Here is a 19,348-nt window from a genome sequence, read left to right on the forward strand (position 1 = left end):
AATGTCAGAGCTCATAAACGCATGAAAGACTCATTCAATTATTCACTAATTCATTCAGCGATTATTAAGCAATAACCAGATGCTAGACACTCTGTATTATGTGATTCAAAACACATTCTGAACAAAATATTATAATGTGAAATGGTAAATTACTTGACAACAGTCAGCAAGAGGAGATTGGGGTTTTCAGCCTAGAAATCAGAAGTCTTCCTCATAGAATACTGCTTCAGGAATAAAACCTGCTTACTGAAGGCAAAGGACACTGAGGGAAGAGCCAGTGGTCAGTTAGCAGGATACAGTGTTACTCAGCAGGAAGAAAAGACTCCAGTACCTCACGGCAGGACCAGTTGACCACAATCAATGAAAACTGACTGTGTGTTTCAAACTCCCAAGAGTCTTGAATGTTTATGGCCATAGATTTAGCGACTTCTCTCATTTGTTCCTTACTGAGAGAATGTACATTTATCAAAATATCACATTGTGTATCATACACTTGTGAAACTATTATGTATAAATTTGAAATTTGTTTTTAATACCTCCCAATTTTTACATTTCACCCATCAAAACACCAGTGTCCTACTATACCTTCACCTAGTACTTGTCCCCTCCCTCCAGAAATATGAGATCAAGGTCTTATTGCTTAAAAGACCACTTACTTTACACACAAACCTGGAGCAATCAAGCTGGAATTGACATGGAAGCCTCCTCGCCAAGGACTAGCTCTCATGGTATCTGAAGGTATTATGAAAAGACCAAGGGTGTTAATAAAGAAACAGCAATCCTAAAAAGAAAGCTACAGCCTATGTAGCACGACAATGAGCAGCATTGCAAGATAGAACCAAGGGTACAATAATGACTCTTACATCTTAGCACTGACCAACAACTGTCTCATTCAACTAAAGACCCACTTGACAGGAAGGAAATAATTCCTGGTACTAAATGATTGTTATTACATTGACTCTTACAAGAATCCAGTATTTTTTACAACACGCTGTTACTACACTTAATTTTCTCCTGAACACTATATGTCTGTACAAAATGAAATTATTATCTTAGCTAATTATTTGCATATCAAATACATGCATGTAATAACAATAAAATATAACAAATTTGAAGGAGAGTGGGATGGGGTTTATGTGATTGTTAGTAGGAAAGAAAAGGAAGGGAGAAATGTAATTATATTATGATCTCAAAAATAAAAAAAAGAAAATTATTGAAGAGAAAGCATTATACAATTTATATGTGGTTGTAATTGTACATAGGAACTATCAGGAAAAAATTAATTTTCAGCATTCAGAGTTTGTTCATGTTGAAAAAACAAACTTAAAAATTTTAAAACCGAACTCAGTAATTTCTGAGGAAGACATAGCCTCTCCTATGGTCATCCCCATGTCGATTTTCTACATTAGACATTTGCACAGTTATTCTTTCTTTTCTTTAATTATTTAATTTGCATTTTAGCAAGATTTAATGTAGTCTAAGCTGACCTTGAACTCACTGGGCTGCTAAGGACTTTGAACTCACTTTCCCCATATATCCACCTCCCCAATTATGGCATTATAGGCATGTGCTACAATTCCAAGGTGTCTTTTTTTTCCCCCGAAGCTGGAAAGTATCCTATTAAAACACTCTTCTTCTTGTTAGGGGTCTTCATTGACAATGAAAATGACTAATGCCCCCAACTCCTGTTCATTAATCCACTGAGATACTCTCTGTTTTATCCAGTTTTATTTTTACTTGAGTGATTCTCTCAGGCTCAGGTCAGAGTCCTGCTCTTTGCTTTAAATTTTTCTCATCATTTTAAAATGGTCTGCACCATTTACAATACCACTTGACAACACTAACACATATGTTAGCTCCCTTTTGGGGAATCCCTTTCTTTGTCCTCAATTTTAGTAATTCAATGCAAAAGTCATCATCGTTTTTACCCGTGATTATACTGGTTTTCATTTTAATCAGATGTTTGAGTTTAGAATTTTAATATTTATTCTTAACACCTAATAACCAATACAATACAAAATCATGATCAAATCATTCCTGTTTGAGTATCCTGTAAAGCTTCTACACTGAGAAATAAAACCTCAAAATGGATACTGTTTTTCTGCTTTACAGTTTTCATGACAATGTTGTTACGTACTATTTACTACTTTTGAAAAACATTTATTTCAAAAAATGATATATGTCTCCTTCATAAACACTTCATATATGCATAAGTCTAACTACAGACAAACACATACAAATATGTATGTTACTAGTGAGTAAATAGTCTTGAGCAAGTAATAATAATAATAATTTTTAATTATTTTTAATAATATTTTAATGTTTTTCAATATTACTAGTAACTTCAGAGTCTTCCTAAGTAGCACAGTATTTTGTGACTTTGACTCTCTTCAAAATGTTGGGTAGAAGGTCTATTTAATGTCCTGGTAGGCATTGTATTGTAATTAATTTCCCGTTGACCTGATCGCATTTGTGTGGCATTCAATTTCCTGGTAGTACTACTAGTAAAGCAAGAGTGTCACTTTAAAATTTATTTTGTGTTTTGTTCTTGATCCACTAGGACAAATTCTTAGAGATGATAATTTGGGATCAAGGGATAGAAAAATCTGTAGGAATATAGAATCATTTTCAACCTTAGCAGGCTAAGGTTTCTTCTATAACCTTTCCTGATTTCTTAATTCTTTCTTACAAGTTCTTCAGGTACAAGGCACACCTTCAAATGACATTCTTTCCAAAAAGTTCGGTCTTCTCTGAACTCCGATGTCATTACCAATCATTTATAGTTTGATTTCAATCCATCTGATTCCTATTGAAATTATGTTTTTGTGTGTGTTTTTGTGTAGGTGGAGTGTGCATGTGACCCCACAAATGCTTACTGAAGTTTTAATCAGAGTTTTCTACCTCCAAAACCATAGATTACTGCTTCAACGCATAACAGAATACTGAGCAGCTTTTAAAACTCGGTGGTAAATATTTCTCCAAAAAAGAACCAAAGTTACTGAGATAAGAAACCTATTATTTAGTGAATATCTAGCAAATACTAGCCTGTGATTTGATAGCCAGTTCTTTGAAGCAGTAATCCCTAAAATCTATTTTCAGGATGTTTCATTTTCTTGCTTAGACATTTATTTGTGTGATAGAGCCATTGAAGCAGTTAAATATTATAAGGAGATCCCACCATAAGTCAAGCCTCAAACACATTTTAGATTGAATATTAAATTATCTGCCAAAAGCATAGCCTTCTCTACCCAACACTAAGACTTGAGACAAGCATTGCAAGTGAAAGAAAAAACAATGATATGTTCTTGAAAAATAATTAAAGGGCAGTTTTCATTACAATGCTCACAAAAGTACAGGGGCGTTTTCTTACAGATTTATTGTGTCCTGACTATAATCAGTGCTAAATGTCACCTAAGTACTATTTGTACCAAAGGTTTCCAGCCTTTTAACAAAAAGAAAATAGAGAACTTGACTCACGAATAGTTTCAAGGTATAGGCACTATGATGTGTAGAGCAGGTTTGTTAATACAGCTCTTTCCAGCATCTATTTACCATACTCTGAGTATCAGTTTATCACCAAATTGTGCCAAATATCATTATGTAGAATAAACAGTTTATAGTTTACAGTAGAAGTTTGCTTGTGTATAGAAGTTTCTAGGCATCTCTGAAAGAAAATTAAATTTCTTTCTGGTTTTCTGGTGTAGTTGAATTTAACAAATATCTAACTTAGTATCTAAAGGAAGAACCTCCTCTTCTGTGAAAGAGCTAGCTGTAGTTTTACTCAAAATGATGTTTTGAAATAGAGACCTCAGGCCATGGATTGCATGATGTTATATGCATTTTATTGTATCAGAATAATATCTACTATTATTAATAATAACTACTCAAAATAAAAATGAAGAATAACCCTTGAAGATGAATGAGTGCATTCCAACTTTTGCTGAAACAGTTTTAGGGTTTTTTCCCCCTGTGACTTCTAAAACAGACTGTGAGTTCCCACAAAGCAAAGACTTGCTTCAATCCTTTAAATGATTATCTGTCACTACAAGAGACCTGGAAATGTGATTCGCTTTGCAGTGAGACTTTTTCCTTCACACAGAGGGAAGCAGGAGAGTCTAATTCAGCCCCCCAACATTGTGAAAGGCTTGATCACTGGCGGCTGGGTGTCTATGCTGAAGCCTTTCACGTGTGCGTCCTTAAAACAGTGTCACAGAGGAGAACTTAGAAACTCCTGGCAAAGCTATTAATGTTTTTGTCTAAATCTCTTCAATAAAATTCTGCTTTTTCATATTGTCATAGTAGGTAAGCTTTTACAATTTTAATTTTAATAATTCATCTATAAAAATAAATTAAAGATGATAAAACAAACGTTCAGTTGAGCAGAATCTCCAATTTGTGTTTTGAAGACTGTCTTTTTGTGTCTGGAGATTTTGTAAATATCTAAATATTTGATCCTTGCAAAATTGCCCTGGGTTACATTTCTGATCTCAATTGTATGGATGAGGACAGTAAAGCTTTGAAAGGTTAGTTTAGTAGATGACAGAGAAGTAACAGTAAGTAACCAGAATGTAAGGCAGGTTGAATATTAAATATAAGAAAACAGAGAACTCATGCTTTAAGAGATTAATGGAAAAACAACTGAAAGAAAGAGAACACTTGCTTTGTTTTTTATTTGGGATTGGAATTTTTTAACTTCTCCTTGATGATCTGAGTAGGCTGTGAGCCCAGGTTCAGGACTGAACCCATCCAGCACCTGTGCTTGGGGCTGAGTCATCTGTGGATACTTCTCACTGCTCTGAAAGACTCCAATGCCTAGAACAGAAACGACTTTCAGGAGAAGAATGGCATTGACTTGACCTATCCCCCAGCTGCCTGGAGAGTAGTTCACACACAGGTCTAAGACTGTTTGCCCATCAAAAGGAAGCTCTGGATGAATGGCCTATTCATCAACCCAACATCATCAATTCATGCTTGCTCTCTGTGAGGGTCTCTATCACAGCCTCAGCGATATCAAAAACGCCTGAAGTTGTATAAACAAGAAAACTCTGTCCTCCAACCTATTGTGCAAGAGAGCTTACAATGTCTGTCTGTCTCTTTGTGGGTTGCTATGATCCGCTGCTAATGAAAGGATGGATAAAGACATAAAGGCTTATGCTAATGAGGAGCCAAGTGCAAACGGAATGTAAATAAAAAGGGGAGATTCCCAGTCATGAAAGTATCTGTGAGTTCTCTTCCTCCTTTCTCTCAGAGTCCAGTTATTCTCATCAGCTTTTTAACCCTCTTCAAGGAAGGTCTTTAGAAAACACAAAATTGATAATGTTGATATTTTATGCCTATGTGTAAAATGGAGCAAAACGTACAAATGGACAAAACTATTAAGAACTGGATATGTTTAAACAGTGGATATAAAAGTTATCCACATTTACTGTCATTTACAAATTCATGTAAGACTACACAATTAACCATGGAAAACTTTAACTTATAAACAAAGCCATTGGTTTTTAACTCGCAAGTACTCAATGAAAACAGTTTAAAGTGTTCTAGGAACAAAATAGAGTTTTTAAATATTTTTGTTGTGTGTTGATAAATGAATATTACTAACAGCAAATGAAATTTTTTCTTGTTTTCATTTGATAAAGTTTGTGGGGAAAGTAAATGTCTTCAGAAAGCTTATAATTAGTATATGTACTCCTAATTCCTCTTTCCCATATGATACCTCACAACATCCTTATTAATATTCTTTTAAGTGTCCTCAGGTTTACTAATTCTTTGCCTTGAATACATTAATGTAACTCAGGAAAAAGTCACAAATATACTTCGTGATCTTTTTTGGCCTCCCATAGCTTATTACTTGTGAGAAAATATAAAAATAGAAATGAAAAAAAAATTGTATTGTATTTTATTTACATGAAGTCTTCTAGAAAGAATATGGAATATAAAATACATGGTAATGTTTATAGATTTTACAGAATTATTGATAATAAATTCAGGATAATATAGAGTTCAAATAATGAGAAAAAAATTTTTCAACGCTAGAAGCAAACTCCTTCCTCACAATGTCAAACCACACTTTCCAGACTGATAATCATTTCTGAATAATGGCAGGATAAAATAAAGGAAATGAGCTGTGTAGCGATGCTGTCTACTAGCCCACACAGCAGCGTGATAAACAGTGCATAATGACATTTTACTCACTCCTATTCTGTCTCTGCAACCAGGGCCCCAAAACTACGAGAAGCAGCATCTAAATAATATTCTGTACATCACAGAACATCCGTTTTCCTGGCTGAAGATTGGAGTTATGGTTGCCATGGAGATATATCTTACTTCAAATACTGTTAATGCACAAAGGCTTTGCATTTCACTATAGCAAAAAACAACAGCTCGTCCCCTATGTATGGCAAAAACAGTGACAGAAATTTCTGTTTACTGAACTGAACTGCAGGGTGTGGAGGCTTAGAGAATGAGAGCACAAAGCACAGAGCTCAGAGCCTCTCCCAGCAGCTTCTTCTGACCTTCACATGCTCTCCTCTCTCCCAGACCTCATTCTGTTTTAGAAGCAAGTTATAGAAAGTAGAATAAGCCTCTCCAAAAGAGGTGTCATGGAAAATTAGAACTCCTTTTAGCCATAGGAAGCCACAAAACTTGAAAACATTAGTACACATACACCTTTCTGTGCAAAGTGAGCTATGCACAAATTCTCTGCCTTACCTTGTTCAGGTATAGAACAGGAGATGCCCTTTCCTGAGTCTCCTGTACATCATTGAGGAAGAAGGGTAAACATGGAGGCCAAGAAGAACCTAGAGAGGGGACCATGCCGAGTGCCCTACCTCAGAGCATCAGAAATAGACCATGTCCTTGCTGCTCAGTTGAACTTCTACTGCTCATGATTTCTTGCACTAACCATGAAGACAAAGGGTTCTCACTAGTCCTCTGGGTCTTCAGTCTGAAGATTGCTGAACGATGGAAAGGTAGAACACTACACATTTTTATGGATTTCTGTCTCCTATACTCTACAATGCAATTTTATTTCAAGTTGACTATTATTAGACCATCTGTCTTCTAGAGGAGATGCTTCAATTTCCAACAAGAACCCCTGAAATAGATCCTATCACAACTGTGATAGTTTATTGAGCTAATGATTTTTAAATAAAGGAAAGCCTAAGACATTGCTTTGTAAACAATATTGACTACAGAGGAAGAAGTGACCCTTCAGGAAGAGATTTGTCTCCTCAATATTTCACTGCATTGGCGAACCTCTCCTCATTCAATACCCAGGTCTACGCCCAGGCTCCACGAGTAAGAAGGTGAGTATTCTGCATAAAAAATTGCAATAAGTTTTTATCGTTTACGGTTAAATTTTTGAATTGTGTTACATTATTACATTAGTTTCAGAATTCTAAACAACACAAATGAACCTCTTTAACTTCCATTTAATCTTACCTAATTTTGAGTGAATGGCTTCTGGGACATCCACTCTCATAATTCACTTTTGCCCTTGCTCTATCTAACACATATTATCTCCTCATTCCATGTATGTAAATGCTCATCACTCCTCTATTTCTCACTTACAAGCTCTCCTGCTGCCTGGTTTCAACTTCAGTTAGATTTCCTTTAGGAAAGCTGAATTGCTATTCCCCCATATGCTCTCTTGACCCTCTATCTCGGTAATGCAGTCCATTCACTTTGTCAGTAGTCATCTGTGAATTTAATGGTCATATTTTGACAGTGTTGAAGCAATTATCTCCTTAAGGCTTGTTTTCAACTCTATCTCCAAGCTCTTAGAATAAGTCTTGTATATATATATATATATTAAGTATCTATGCTGGTTGTTGTTTGATAAGGAATTACAATTTAAGACATATGGGAAGAGGGAATCTCAATTCAGAAACTATGTCAATCAAATTGGTTGTGGGCACATCTATGGGATATTTTCTTGCCTACTAATCGATGACTCAGACGTAAGCCAGGGTAGACAGCATTGATTGCCCTTGGCAGTTGGTACTGAGTACTCAATGGAAGCCAGCAAGCAAGTCAATAGACATTCCTCCATGGTCTCTGTTTCAGTTTCAGCTTCAGGTTCCTGCCCTGAGTTTCTGTTTCAGCCTTACTTGATGATAAGCTGTAAGTGTAAGGTGAGATAAACCCTTTCATCCCCAAGTTATTTTTAGTTCTAGTGTTTTTCACAGCAATAGAAAGTAAACTAGAAGAGTATTGTATAAATAATACATTATCACTGAAAAAGTAAGGAAGCAAATGAATAAAAACAAGAAAGAGAAGGCAAACATTATGTCTTCGCTTGGGTTAACATATTTATTTTTGATTGTAGCTAAAGTATATTAGCAGCATGTTTTAAAATCTTGGTTATCTTTCCAACACCACACAGTGGATTTGGTTTAAGGGAGCATCCTCTTCCATTCTCACTGTTGTGTCTGGCAAGTATATGCTATTTTCAGCAGACATCATGGCATGTTTAAAGATGATTGACTCATTCAGGATTCCCTGGATGCCTGTGCAGAGAGCACTTTCCTACGTTATGGGAATCTAAGAAGATACAAATTAGGCATTTCTCTTACCTTTCAGGAGCTTTTAATTTATTTTAGACATTTGGAGAAAACCATTCCCCACAAACAAAGTAGACAAACAAATATGCAAACCAACAAAATACATTAAACACACGAAAAGCTGCAATGACTATTCTTTTTCAACTGTATACATTTAATAGAGCTATCCCAGGACTTTGCCTGGGTCCTTTTGAATCATTTGTGTAATACGTGAAATGTTATCTGAGATTCTGCAGCAATGTACGTGTGATTCCTGACCTCATTGAAGCTAATAGTCCAGGTGGAGATGCAGTCTGGAAAAAAAAATTCTTATGAGACAGAAATCCAAGAACTGAGGAAAAAAATCATTAGGAACCCCCAAGGAAGAGCTTTAAACTGCATAGGGAGATAATGACTTTCTACAACAGATCAAAAGGACATAGGTCTCCTTAAAGTATAGGGACAGCTTATGAGCCAGACTGACAGGAACACTATTAATAGAAAAAAATGGGGCTTCAAACCAGGAACTTTATGTAAGGTGAATTTTAAAATCAGTATGGCAGTTACCATGGAACCCTTTTATTGAAAAAATCATTTTATCAGAAATGACCAAAGGATACATAAGAAAACACATTTCTAAAGTTTCAGTAACATTATCTTTAATCCATAGTCACCATATTTATCATGGTGTGGTTTTTCAACCATAGATGAGCATTAATAAATATTTACTGTAACAGCAGGATATAAATACCATTAAGAACTGCCTTTTTAAAATTTGCTTTCAAATTTTAAACTTTTGGAGTTTGTTTGTTTGTTTTTTTTTTTTTTTTTTTAATTCCAGCACTTCTATTTTTCCTTTCCTCTTCCTGGTCTCTCCCAAATACCCTACCTTCTCTCCCTCAAATTTCTGGCCTCTTTTATAATCAATTGTTATTGCATACATGTAAGTATCTGTATATACATGTATATTTGCAGTTGTGACCCAGTCACAGAGGAAACAGATGAGAATGCCACACTGATAAAGGTACCAAGCTACATGCCTAATGCAGACAAGAATTATGGGCTAATATAACTTATAAGAGTTAATAAGAAACCTGAGCTAATAGGCCAACCAATTTATGATTAATGTAGACCTCTGTGTGGTTTTTTGGGGGGCACTGAGTGGATGCAGAACCGGACAGGGCATAAATCCCAGTCAACAATTGGCACCATGTGGGCAACTGCATCCACATAAAACCTGAGACAGCTTGGGAAGTAATTCTAGACACAAAAGAACAGAATTAAGCTTAATAATGTAAAGGAAATGAGTATTTTACCCTGCTTCTTGTGACTTTAGAACTACTCTGCTAGAATGATACACACACGAATTATGGGATAAAAAGTTCCTCTGAATACATTTTCCAAGAATAATGTTGTAGCTTAAGAAGTGAAGTAACTCATATATTCCCTCACCTAATACCCCTTCCATGGAAAATCCATGCTTCCCTCTTAGGGTCTTCCGTGTTACCCAGCTTCTCTGGAGCTGTGGATTGTAATATGATTGGCCTTTGCTTTACATCTAGTTTACGCTTATGAGTGAGTACATACTGTATTTGTCTTTGTGAGTCTGGGTTACCTCACTCAGGATGTATTTCATGGATAAGGGTGGGCTGGGCTGGAGGAGTGGATAAGGGTGGGCTGGACTGGAGGGAGAGGGCAAGAGAATTAGAACAGTGGATAGAATATAGAATGAAAAAAAGAAAAGAGTAAAATAACTACACTTTCATTGTACCTGAACACTTTGGAATATAGAAAAGCTCGGGTCTTAGGGATGCTGGCATATGTTAATAAAGGAAAAAATGCCCATTTGCATTGAAATGATATTTTTTTTGTGGTCAGAAAACAAAGAAATTTGAGCTCTAGCAAGAACACCAAATAAAAACTGTTTTGTGCTTATATATGTATGTTTATGTATGTTGGTGTTGGGATTTTCTTAAAATACTTTGATCTTGAAGATTGACTTATTTTTGCAAATTTTACTAAAGTATATATGAAACAGAATTTTTCTCATAATATTATACTAAGATTATAAATTTATTTAAATATATTACTTTGAATATTTAATCATAAAAGGGTATTTTTAAAAATCAGTATATTTTATTTACTTGAAAGTATTCAGGATATAAATTCTAGACTGAATGATATTTGTCATCATGAAACACCACATGATGAAGAAGGGGAAAATTTGAACAATGGAAGTCTTTTTATCTTGGTTTAAATAACATAAAATATCTTGGAATATCTCTAACCGAACAAGTGGAAGAACTGTATGACAAGAAATTTAAATCTTAGAAGAAAGAAATTGAAGAAGACAACAGAAAATGAAAAGATCTTCCATGCTCTTCAGTAGATAAAATTAACAGAGTAAAAATGGCAATCTTGCCAAAAGCAATCTACAGATTTAATGCAATGCCCATCAAAATCCCAGCAAAATTTGTCACAGACCCTGAAAGAATAATACTTCATATGGAAAAGCAAAAAAAATCCAGAATAGCTAAAACAATCCTGTACAATAAAGGACCTTCTGGAGGTACCAAAATCCCTGACTTCAATCTCTACTACAGAGCTACAGTACAGAAAACAGCCTGGTATTGGCATAAAAACAGACAGAGGGACCAATGAAACAGAATTGAAGACCCGGATATCAATCCACACACTTCCAAATGCCTTTTAAAAAGAAAGGCAGGCATGCAGGGAGACAGACAGAAAAATAAGGAAGGAAGGAAAGAAGGAAGAAAGGCAGTCAGACAGACAAGAAACAAAAGAAGGCAGGCAGACAGATAGTCATAAAGGCAGACAGGGAGGAGAGAGGGTGGAAGGAAAGAAGGAATGACAGAAAGAAGGAACAAAGAAAGGAAGGGAGAGGAAACTATCTGATTTTTTTTTCTCATCCTGATTTCTAAATGTCTTTTAGGGGTTACAGGCTAGGGAACCCTGAAAACAGGAAAAACCATGAAGGACTAGATGACATTCTCTTAGAGGTTGTTGGAGTTTTTTAAGATGACTGCACTTGAGAGAAGCAGCAGTGTCTTGCTACAAATACCTTTCTCTTTGGAGCTTAAAGGTTCTGCTTGGTTTTACAACTGCTAACTTAAATTTAAGACTGGAACTAGGCTTGCAGTCAGCTGATACTTATCTGCAATCACCAGATAAGTCTGCACTGGCACCTCTTTAGAGTGAGAAAGCAATAAGAGAATAACAAGGAAGAAAGAAAAAGAAAAAAAAGAAGCTCCGACCTAAACAGTATCTTTGCTATTCATAAAAAAAAAAGTATACTCCTGATCAAATTAATAGTAGTGGCAGAGTGTAAAATACTGACAGAGACCTGAAGCTTTGGAGTATAATTAAGAACTCACTGGGGAGAAAGGTTTTTGTGCAGGCAAGCATTCTTTAAACTCTTTGCTCTTAGTCTACATTCTGTTTACCAGGTGTGAATGTACAAGTAAAATTTTTCCCTCTGGCTTCGGAGAAGATTTTCCTAAAGGATTAGGAACAGGAATAGGGATTTCTTAAAACTAAACTATGAAGACACACACACACACACACACACACACACACTTTCTATTTCAACTGTTTGACCTACAGGTTCGTTGGGAAATTAGTGTGAGGGACCTCTCAACTTTATTTTGGTACAGGAACCTTATAACTTAGTAGCCTCTAGCACTGTCCCCACTACAGGTGACTGCCCTTTCCTTTTGTTTACTTCACTACAAGTAGTTTCCTAAACAGAGGAAGTAAACCAGAGATTTTATTGTTGGTAAATAAACGGCCGTGCATGAGTGCCTCTTAATAGCTTATCATCGTGTGTAATCAAACTGAATAATTGCTGGAGAGGAGAGTTTCTGCACATTGGCAGATGCCTGTGGGCTGTGCTCTGCTCTCTAATGTCACCATACAACAAAGCTCTGGCTGGATTACACATCAGCAGCACCGGGGCTCTAGGCATGTCAAGCTAGTGGGGAAGAATCAGCAATGTGAGGCAAATGTAGAGGTGCCAGTGACACAGGCATGGTCTTAGATGGATAGGGGGCAAGTGCAAGGACCAAGACACCAAGAAATTGAAGAAAACAGCTTTCATCACTAAATGGAAATTACCTTGAATGCTGTGCTGCACCACTGACTTTTGACAGCTGAAGCAGCAGCGAAGAGAACTTGAGTGAGATATTGGCCATGCTCTTCGCTTTGAAAGGGTCTAAGTGTGGTTGACTTTCTCTGACAAGATCAATCACTCTTCATACAACACAATGAGCCAAACCTAAGAAGGTTTTCCTGAGGGCGTTTCTAAAAAGATTGAAAAGCAGAAGGCTGCTATGCTAGCAGACATTTGTGAATGTTTACTTTCTTATTATATTGTTGCCATACTATTTCTCAATAAAAAATCTAAATGAAGAAGTTCAAGGTAAATTTGAACCCATGTATATTTTATCTCTTCATTTTTTTTAAAAAATTTGCGTGTGTATTTATTTAGAGCTTGGATACACATGCTACAGCGAGCATGTGGAAGTTGGAGGAGAACTTGCAGGAGCTATTTCTCTCCTCCTACCATGTGGATCCTGCCAGAGCCATTCAGGTTGTACGGCTTGGTGGTGATTGCCTTTATCTTCTGAGCCAACTCACTAACCTGATGGAGGGCTCCCATTGGCTAATAAAGAAACTGCCTGGCCCATTTGATTGGCCAGCCTTTAGGTGGGCAGAGTAGACAGAACAGGAAGAAGGAAGTGAGGTAGATGGCTCAGTCAGATGCCACACCTCTCCTAAGTGAGACAGACCACCGTGCCTCTCCTGAGAGAGATGCCAGACGCAATGAAGCTCCAGCCCAAGATGGATGTACGCTAGAAACTTCCCGGTAAGGCACCACTTTGTGGTGCTACACAGATTATTAGATATGGGTTAATCAAGATGTGAGTAAGAGGCAGAAAATAATGGGCCAGGCAGTATTTAAAAGAATACAAATTTGTGTGTTTGTTATTTCACGTGTAAAGCTAAGCAATGCGGGAGCATGGCGGCGGGAATCCGGCCCACAAGCTCCTCACTACAGAATGGCGCCCATGTGGATAACTGAATCCACAGAAAGCTTGAGAAAGCTTGGGAAAGAATAGAGCAAAGCATGGCTTCTTGGTAGCAGCAATTTCTCGGGTCTGAACGTGTGTTTTTCGGAAACAGCAGGAAAAAAGTTGTGCTGTTTTAAAATGCCGGCTTTCTGGGTTGTCCTGCCAGGGCAAACTCTGACTCTTTCAGGCAGGCAATCCGACTACAGAGTGTTTGAGTGTGGTCTCTGAGCAGAATGCTGCAGCTTGCTTGCTGGCAGGGACCTTGAAACACTGTAGAGTTGTGGAAATGAACATGGCTCTGGCCGATATCTCAGCCACAGGGCTGGAATCGCAGAAAGCTAAGGAATGGGATGGATCTAGCTGGCAAAGCCACGGCTTGAATCCTACCCATATTGCTCAGTAATTTAAAGACTTGTGTGGTCAGAAAGAGAGAGAGAAAGATAGTAAAGAGAGATTCAAAAACAAAGAAAACCTCTAAATGATTTATAGTGTGTTAAAAATATATGCATGCTAAAGGTTAAAGTTCTTAGGGTAAAAAAGGAAGAAAGAAAGTAGTTGGGTGTGATAGTACACACCTTTAATCCCAACACTTGCGAGACGGAAATTGACCTCTGTTACTTCAAGGTGTGGAATGAGATACAAGCCTCATTTTTCTCATTCACTTTCTCCATTGTCACTTTGTATGCTCACAACAGACTTAACAACATCTGCTACTTGGTTTTTTAGTGTTAGTCTTGATGTACGCACATCAATTTGTGTGTGGGGGTGGCGCATGCACACACACACACACACACACACACACACAAACTTCAAGTGAGTTTCAATACAGACCTGTTTTCCATGTGAGAGACAAAACAGACAAATAACACCTGCACTGTTCTGTCAGCAAACAATGTGTCTGCTAGAATTCCAATTCAGAAATCTGTTAAAATACACAGTTTCCCCGTTCCCTTCCTACCCTTTGCAGGAGGATGTTAATGTGCATTGGGTTTCCAAATTAACTGTTCCAGAAAGAGCTGAAGGTTTTCGTTAATATTTAAATTGAACTATCAAGCATGATGCTATGGTATTTTGTATCAACAGCTTGTACAGAGAAGTGTTTTAAATGTTAAGCTTTCTTCATTTTTGATAGGAAAGCCAGAAATGTTCTTTTCTTTCAAACAGTAATGCATTTTGGAATTTCCCTCAGCTATCTAAGAAAGCACAAGCCTGAGAGGAGGCAATAACTTGGGTGTCATGTCTGTCACTGCCTTTCACCTTGAACACCAGAGCTTCAGGCTCCATAAAACAGATTCATTCTGCCTCTTATAAAGGTAGCCACTGGAGTTACTCAAGTCGTAACTGCGTGTTAGCTTTTCTGCATAGTCTGATCCAAGGTAGATTCTTCAAAATAAATTCAACACTGAACAAATAAAAATGTGAGCCAGGCATTATGAGAAGGATGTATGTATTAAAACAAAATAACTTCTTTCCTTAATTTTATCAACTTTACTTGTGTCTATTTAATTGTGGTATTATGATACCATATAGCTCTGATTCTTCAAGGATATTCAAACTACAGATTACTTTATTTACTATAGGACCTCTTCACATGCAGTCTGTAACTACACCCCTTCTACTACCTTGTACTTATTCTGTAGAGGTCAATCTATCTTCTTGTTTTCCTAAGAAAGAAAGAACAGGTGTAGAGAAGTGGAGAGGAATCTGGAAGGAATCAATGGATGTAAAAGAATATAATCAAATACTACTGGGTGAACTGCTCCCCAAGCAACGAAAAATGTAGTTTTCTAAAAGCAAAAGAAAAAAAGAATATGAAATGGTTTTATTTTTTCTTGAAATATTGAACAGTGTACACTCTCTCACTCAGATCTAAGAGCTTTTGCTAGCACCCATGCAACCACCTTTGTAGTTTATTGACAGTCTCCCTCCTGAAGTATTTCAATCCCTATTTTATTAGCTTAGCTTAAGTCAGTTTTCCTATATCATTACTACACCATTGCCACACACATCCTTAAAATGGAGGTCTGAGGTAAGCATGAATATGCATTTACTCTATAGAGATGGGCTACCTTATAACACTGATGGAACTGAAGGATTCTGAAAAAAGCACAGGATATTTAGCTTTTAGTTAGTTAGTTAGTTAGTTAGTTAGTTAGCTAGTTAGTTTGGCAACCAACACTAAAGAGAAAGAACAGGACAGCATTGTAACCTTTGATGAAACATTGATGGGAATTTAACAGAACACAATTTGATAGCTGTCTAGCAGAATCAGGAAAGATGAGGAAAAGCACACAATAGAAAGGAAATTAGCCTTTATGTATTGATTTTCAAAAAATATACTGCATAACCTGATTTGAAGAATACCCCAATTTCTCTCCCTTCAATAAAATATTGCTTAAAAGACTACACAACCATAGCATTTTGGTAAATTCAAAATAAGTCAGTCATTTCTTTGATCACTTGAAGCACGATTAGTAAAATCTCAGGGTCAGAAATTGGGGTTCAACCTGAAGATTCACAAAGTAAAGCAGCATGACTACTGGGTCTAAAGGTGTGTATCTTTATGCCTACTGAGATTAAAAGTGTGTTACCATAATCTGGTCTGTAAGACTGACCAGTAGAACTGCTTTACTCTCAGATCTTCAGGTCTTTATTTATTAAAATACACTTGAAATGTCACTGTAATCATTAAGCTTTCGAAATGTGCTGGTTTATGTTTGCAAAAAATAGAAATTCCATGGTTACCAGCTTCAGAAATCCCTTAACCTGAGACATGTTCCATTAGTACAACATTGTGTCCTATCAACCAAAATTAATATGTCATTCTCTTTAGCTATGTTTTTCTAAATATGGAACTCTCAGCTTATGTAAATTTTACACGTTGCTTAGCCATTTTACAAGGAATGAAATTAACTTCAACTATCAAGGACAATGTGTGAATGATTGAGAATTTCAGAGGAATCTGCACTGGGGTGTTTAGAGGAAAATTCTGTGATTACTGTCATCTGCACAAGTTTTCAAATCAAAGCAAAGCCTTTCAAAATATAGTATTGATACTACCGTTTATGTCAATAAAGATGAATAAAGATTAATCTTGCACTGACTTAGTATTTTAGATATTTGTAATAAGAGGAAAAACATGATCAGAATAGCCAGGGAAATTTTTTATTTTGATTTAATTTTTGTATTTTTAAATATCCTTTCTCATATTGATTCTGTAATTGATTGACATGTACGCCCTTCTATATGCCTCATGCCAAAGAGTGGCCTGCCTTATTCTTGCTTTCTAGTTACTTTAATAATAAATATTAGATAATTAAATTAATAGTGGCAAGATTATTTACTTATTGACCTTTTATATATGTAATTGAGAAGGGGGAAGGTGGAGAAAGAGGGAGAGAGAGAACTTGGATTATTGTTTGTGTTCAGAAAAAGTTTCTGACCCAAATTAAATACTCCTCATAGTGCTTTATGCTTTCTTTCTTGCTATTTGACTGACCACTGAAATGTTGACTAACTTGTTAAGATTTTATTTATCTTTCAAGCCACAAATTTCTTTTGTGAAATTTAGCCTTTCCCTGCTTTTCTTATTGAGAGTTCAGTGTTCTTATCCTGCCAAGCTTCTCCTAGCACCTTCTCTGACAGCAGCATCTTGGGTTCTCAGGGAGAATTACAGTTGTAGAGTACACTTCCATTGCGAATGTGCCTCCATATCAACACGCTTCATCCCAGCACTGCTTAGAGCTTACAAATAGCCACTTAAGAAGTTACTTATAGAGATTATAAAGATTTGGCTTCCACAAGGAGACAACAATCTATTATGAAATATGTACAACATGGCTCTACTACACAGACTTCTGAAAATATTGATTTCTATAGCAGAGGAGACAGGAAAATGTTGTAAAGGATTTGGCTCAAGGGTTTCCAAACTTGATGACTATCAAAACCATACTGTGTCTCTTCAAAATTAGATTTGTAGACCTTGTTGTAGACCTAAGTATTAATCTTTAACCATGGTTCCAGTACCCAGTTTATGCATATTGTTCATATATCCATCTCTTTGGCACCCAAGAAATCACATCCAATATGCTCTTTATTTTCATCACATCATCTGGGGAGACCTGGTGATAGAGTCTAACATCAGAGAAAGAGAGACCTCATTTTAGCTGGAAAAAGACACTGTTTACAGAGGAGACCCAGTGTGAGTATATTTGGAGTAAAGACTGGGAAATAATCGCCTGTCGTTCTGTGAGGAAAATAGAGGCCAAGCAACTCAGTGTCTAAGGCAGGAACCAGAAATCTGGCTTTTGAACAAAGTGGAATACTTTGAGTATTTATCAAAATTTATGTACTCAAATACATGTGCCTATGGTACCTTTCTCAATTAAAAGAAATTCAAAAAACCATAAAGTTTAAGTGTTAAATTATAATTTTTGGAAACAATAGTAGTACATACTGTTCTATAGTAATGACCCAATAGCTGCCTCCAGTGATATTTTAGTGAGTCAAAGGGTTAAATTATATAGGGGGAAAACATCTTATAAGTAATTTGTCTATTAAATTGCATATCTCAGAAAAGGGTAATCACTCCTTGGTGTTACTAAGTTTTCATCATATTTAACACACATAACACCCAAATTGTGTGCCATTCAACGGTTCAAGATTCCTATTAGCATTAAGCTGTTTAGCAACATAGTACAAAGGGAACTAAAAATTATATGTGGAGTTCCATTGATACAAAGAGTGAATCCCAAAGGGCCCCAAGCAGTGGAACTGTTACAACTGGCCTGGTTATAATCACACTGGGGAGCAGTCAGCACCATGCAAAACCCAGGAACTCAGCTGACTCAAGTCACCACGTGTTTTCTTAATTTTCAGAGCTTTGGACATCAATCTCAGAACTATGGACAGCAGCACAGACTGCCCATCCTGGAGGGTGTCATAAAATACAAAATAATGAAGTTATTGTAAATAAGATTCGTGGCAATGAAAAATGATGTGATGTAATAAACAGAAAAAGCCCCATCACCCAGCATAACACCCAAGGAAGTATATTTGTGCATCTGTCTGCCACAATGAATTATCCCTCCAGGAAGTGATTTTCAATAGAAGAAACAGATATTAAGGATTTTGATACTGAAAGAGAAAAATGTTTTGGAGGTAGAAAACCATCACACATTAGTTAAGTTTCAGTCCAAAGCAGTAAAATTATAGTCACAGATCCATTATAGATACTGTCTATATTTCAGCAAAGTTACTGTAAGTGTGAGAATTGAGCCAGAAAGAAAGCACTGTAGTGTACTCATAAAGGCTGAACCATGAAGTGCAAGTTCTACCTCAAGACCGGCTTCCAACCCTGCTTCATGCCAAGATGATTAATGTGTCAACGACAATGTTCTAACTTCCTTGCAAGTTAAGTGATGAAGGCTGAAGACTGTTGACCAAAATCAAGAAGACCACTGAGATAGTTGTGTAGTGCACGTATAGAACATTATCCTGAAATGGCTTTTCCTAAAGGTCATCTCAAAGGGGGGAAATCCAGAAGGCATTGAAACTATAGGGAAAGGTCAGAGGTCAGCTGCCACCTCAGCGTCCACTGTTTAAAATCCAGGTCAATCCATCCACCAAGAAAATCTCAAACGATAATGAAAAAATCCAGTTCACAGCCGGGCGGTGGTGGCGCACGCCTTTAATCCCAGCACTCGGGAGGCAGAG

This window comes from Arvicola amphibius, chromosome 7 (assembly GCF_903992535.2).
Source record: "Arvicola amphibius chromosome 7, mArvAmp1.2, whole genome shotgun sequence".
Taxonomy (NCBI): domain Eukaryota; kingdom Metazoa; phylum Chordata; class Mammalia; order Rodentia; family Cricetidae; genus Arvicola; species Arvicola amphibius.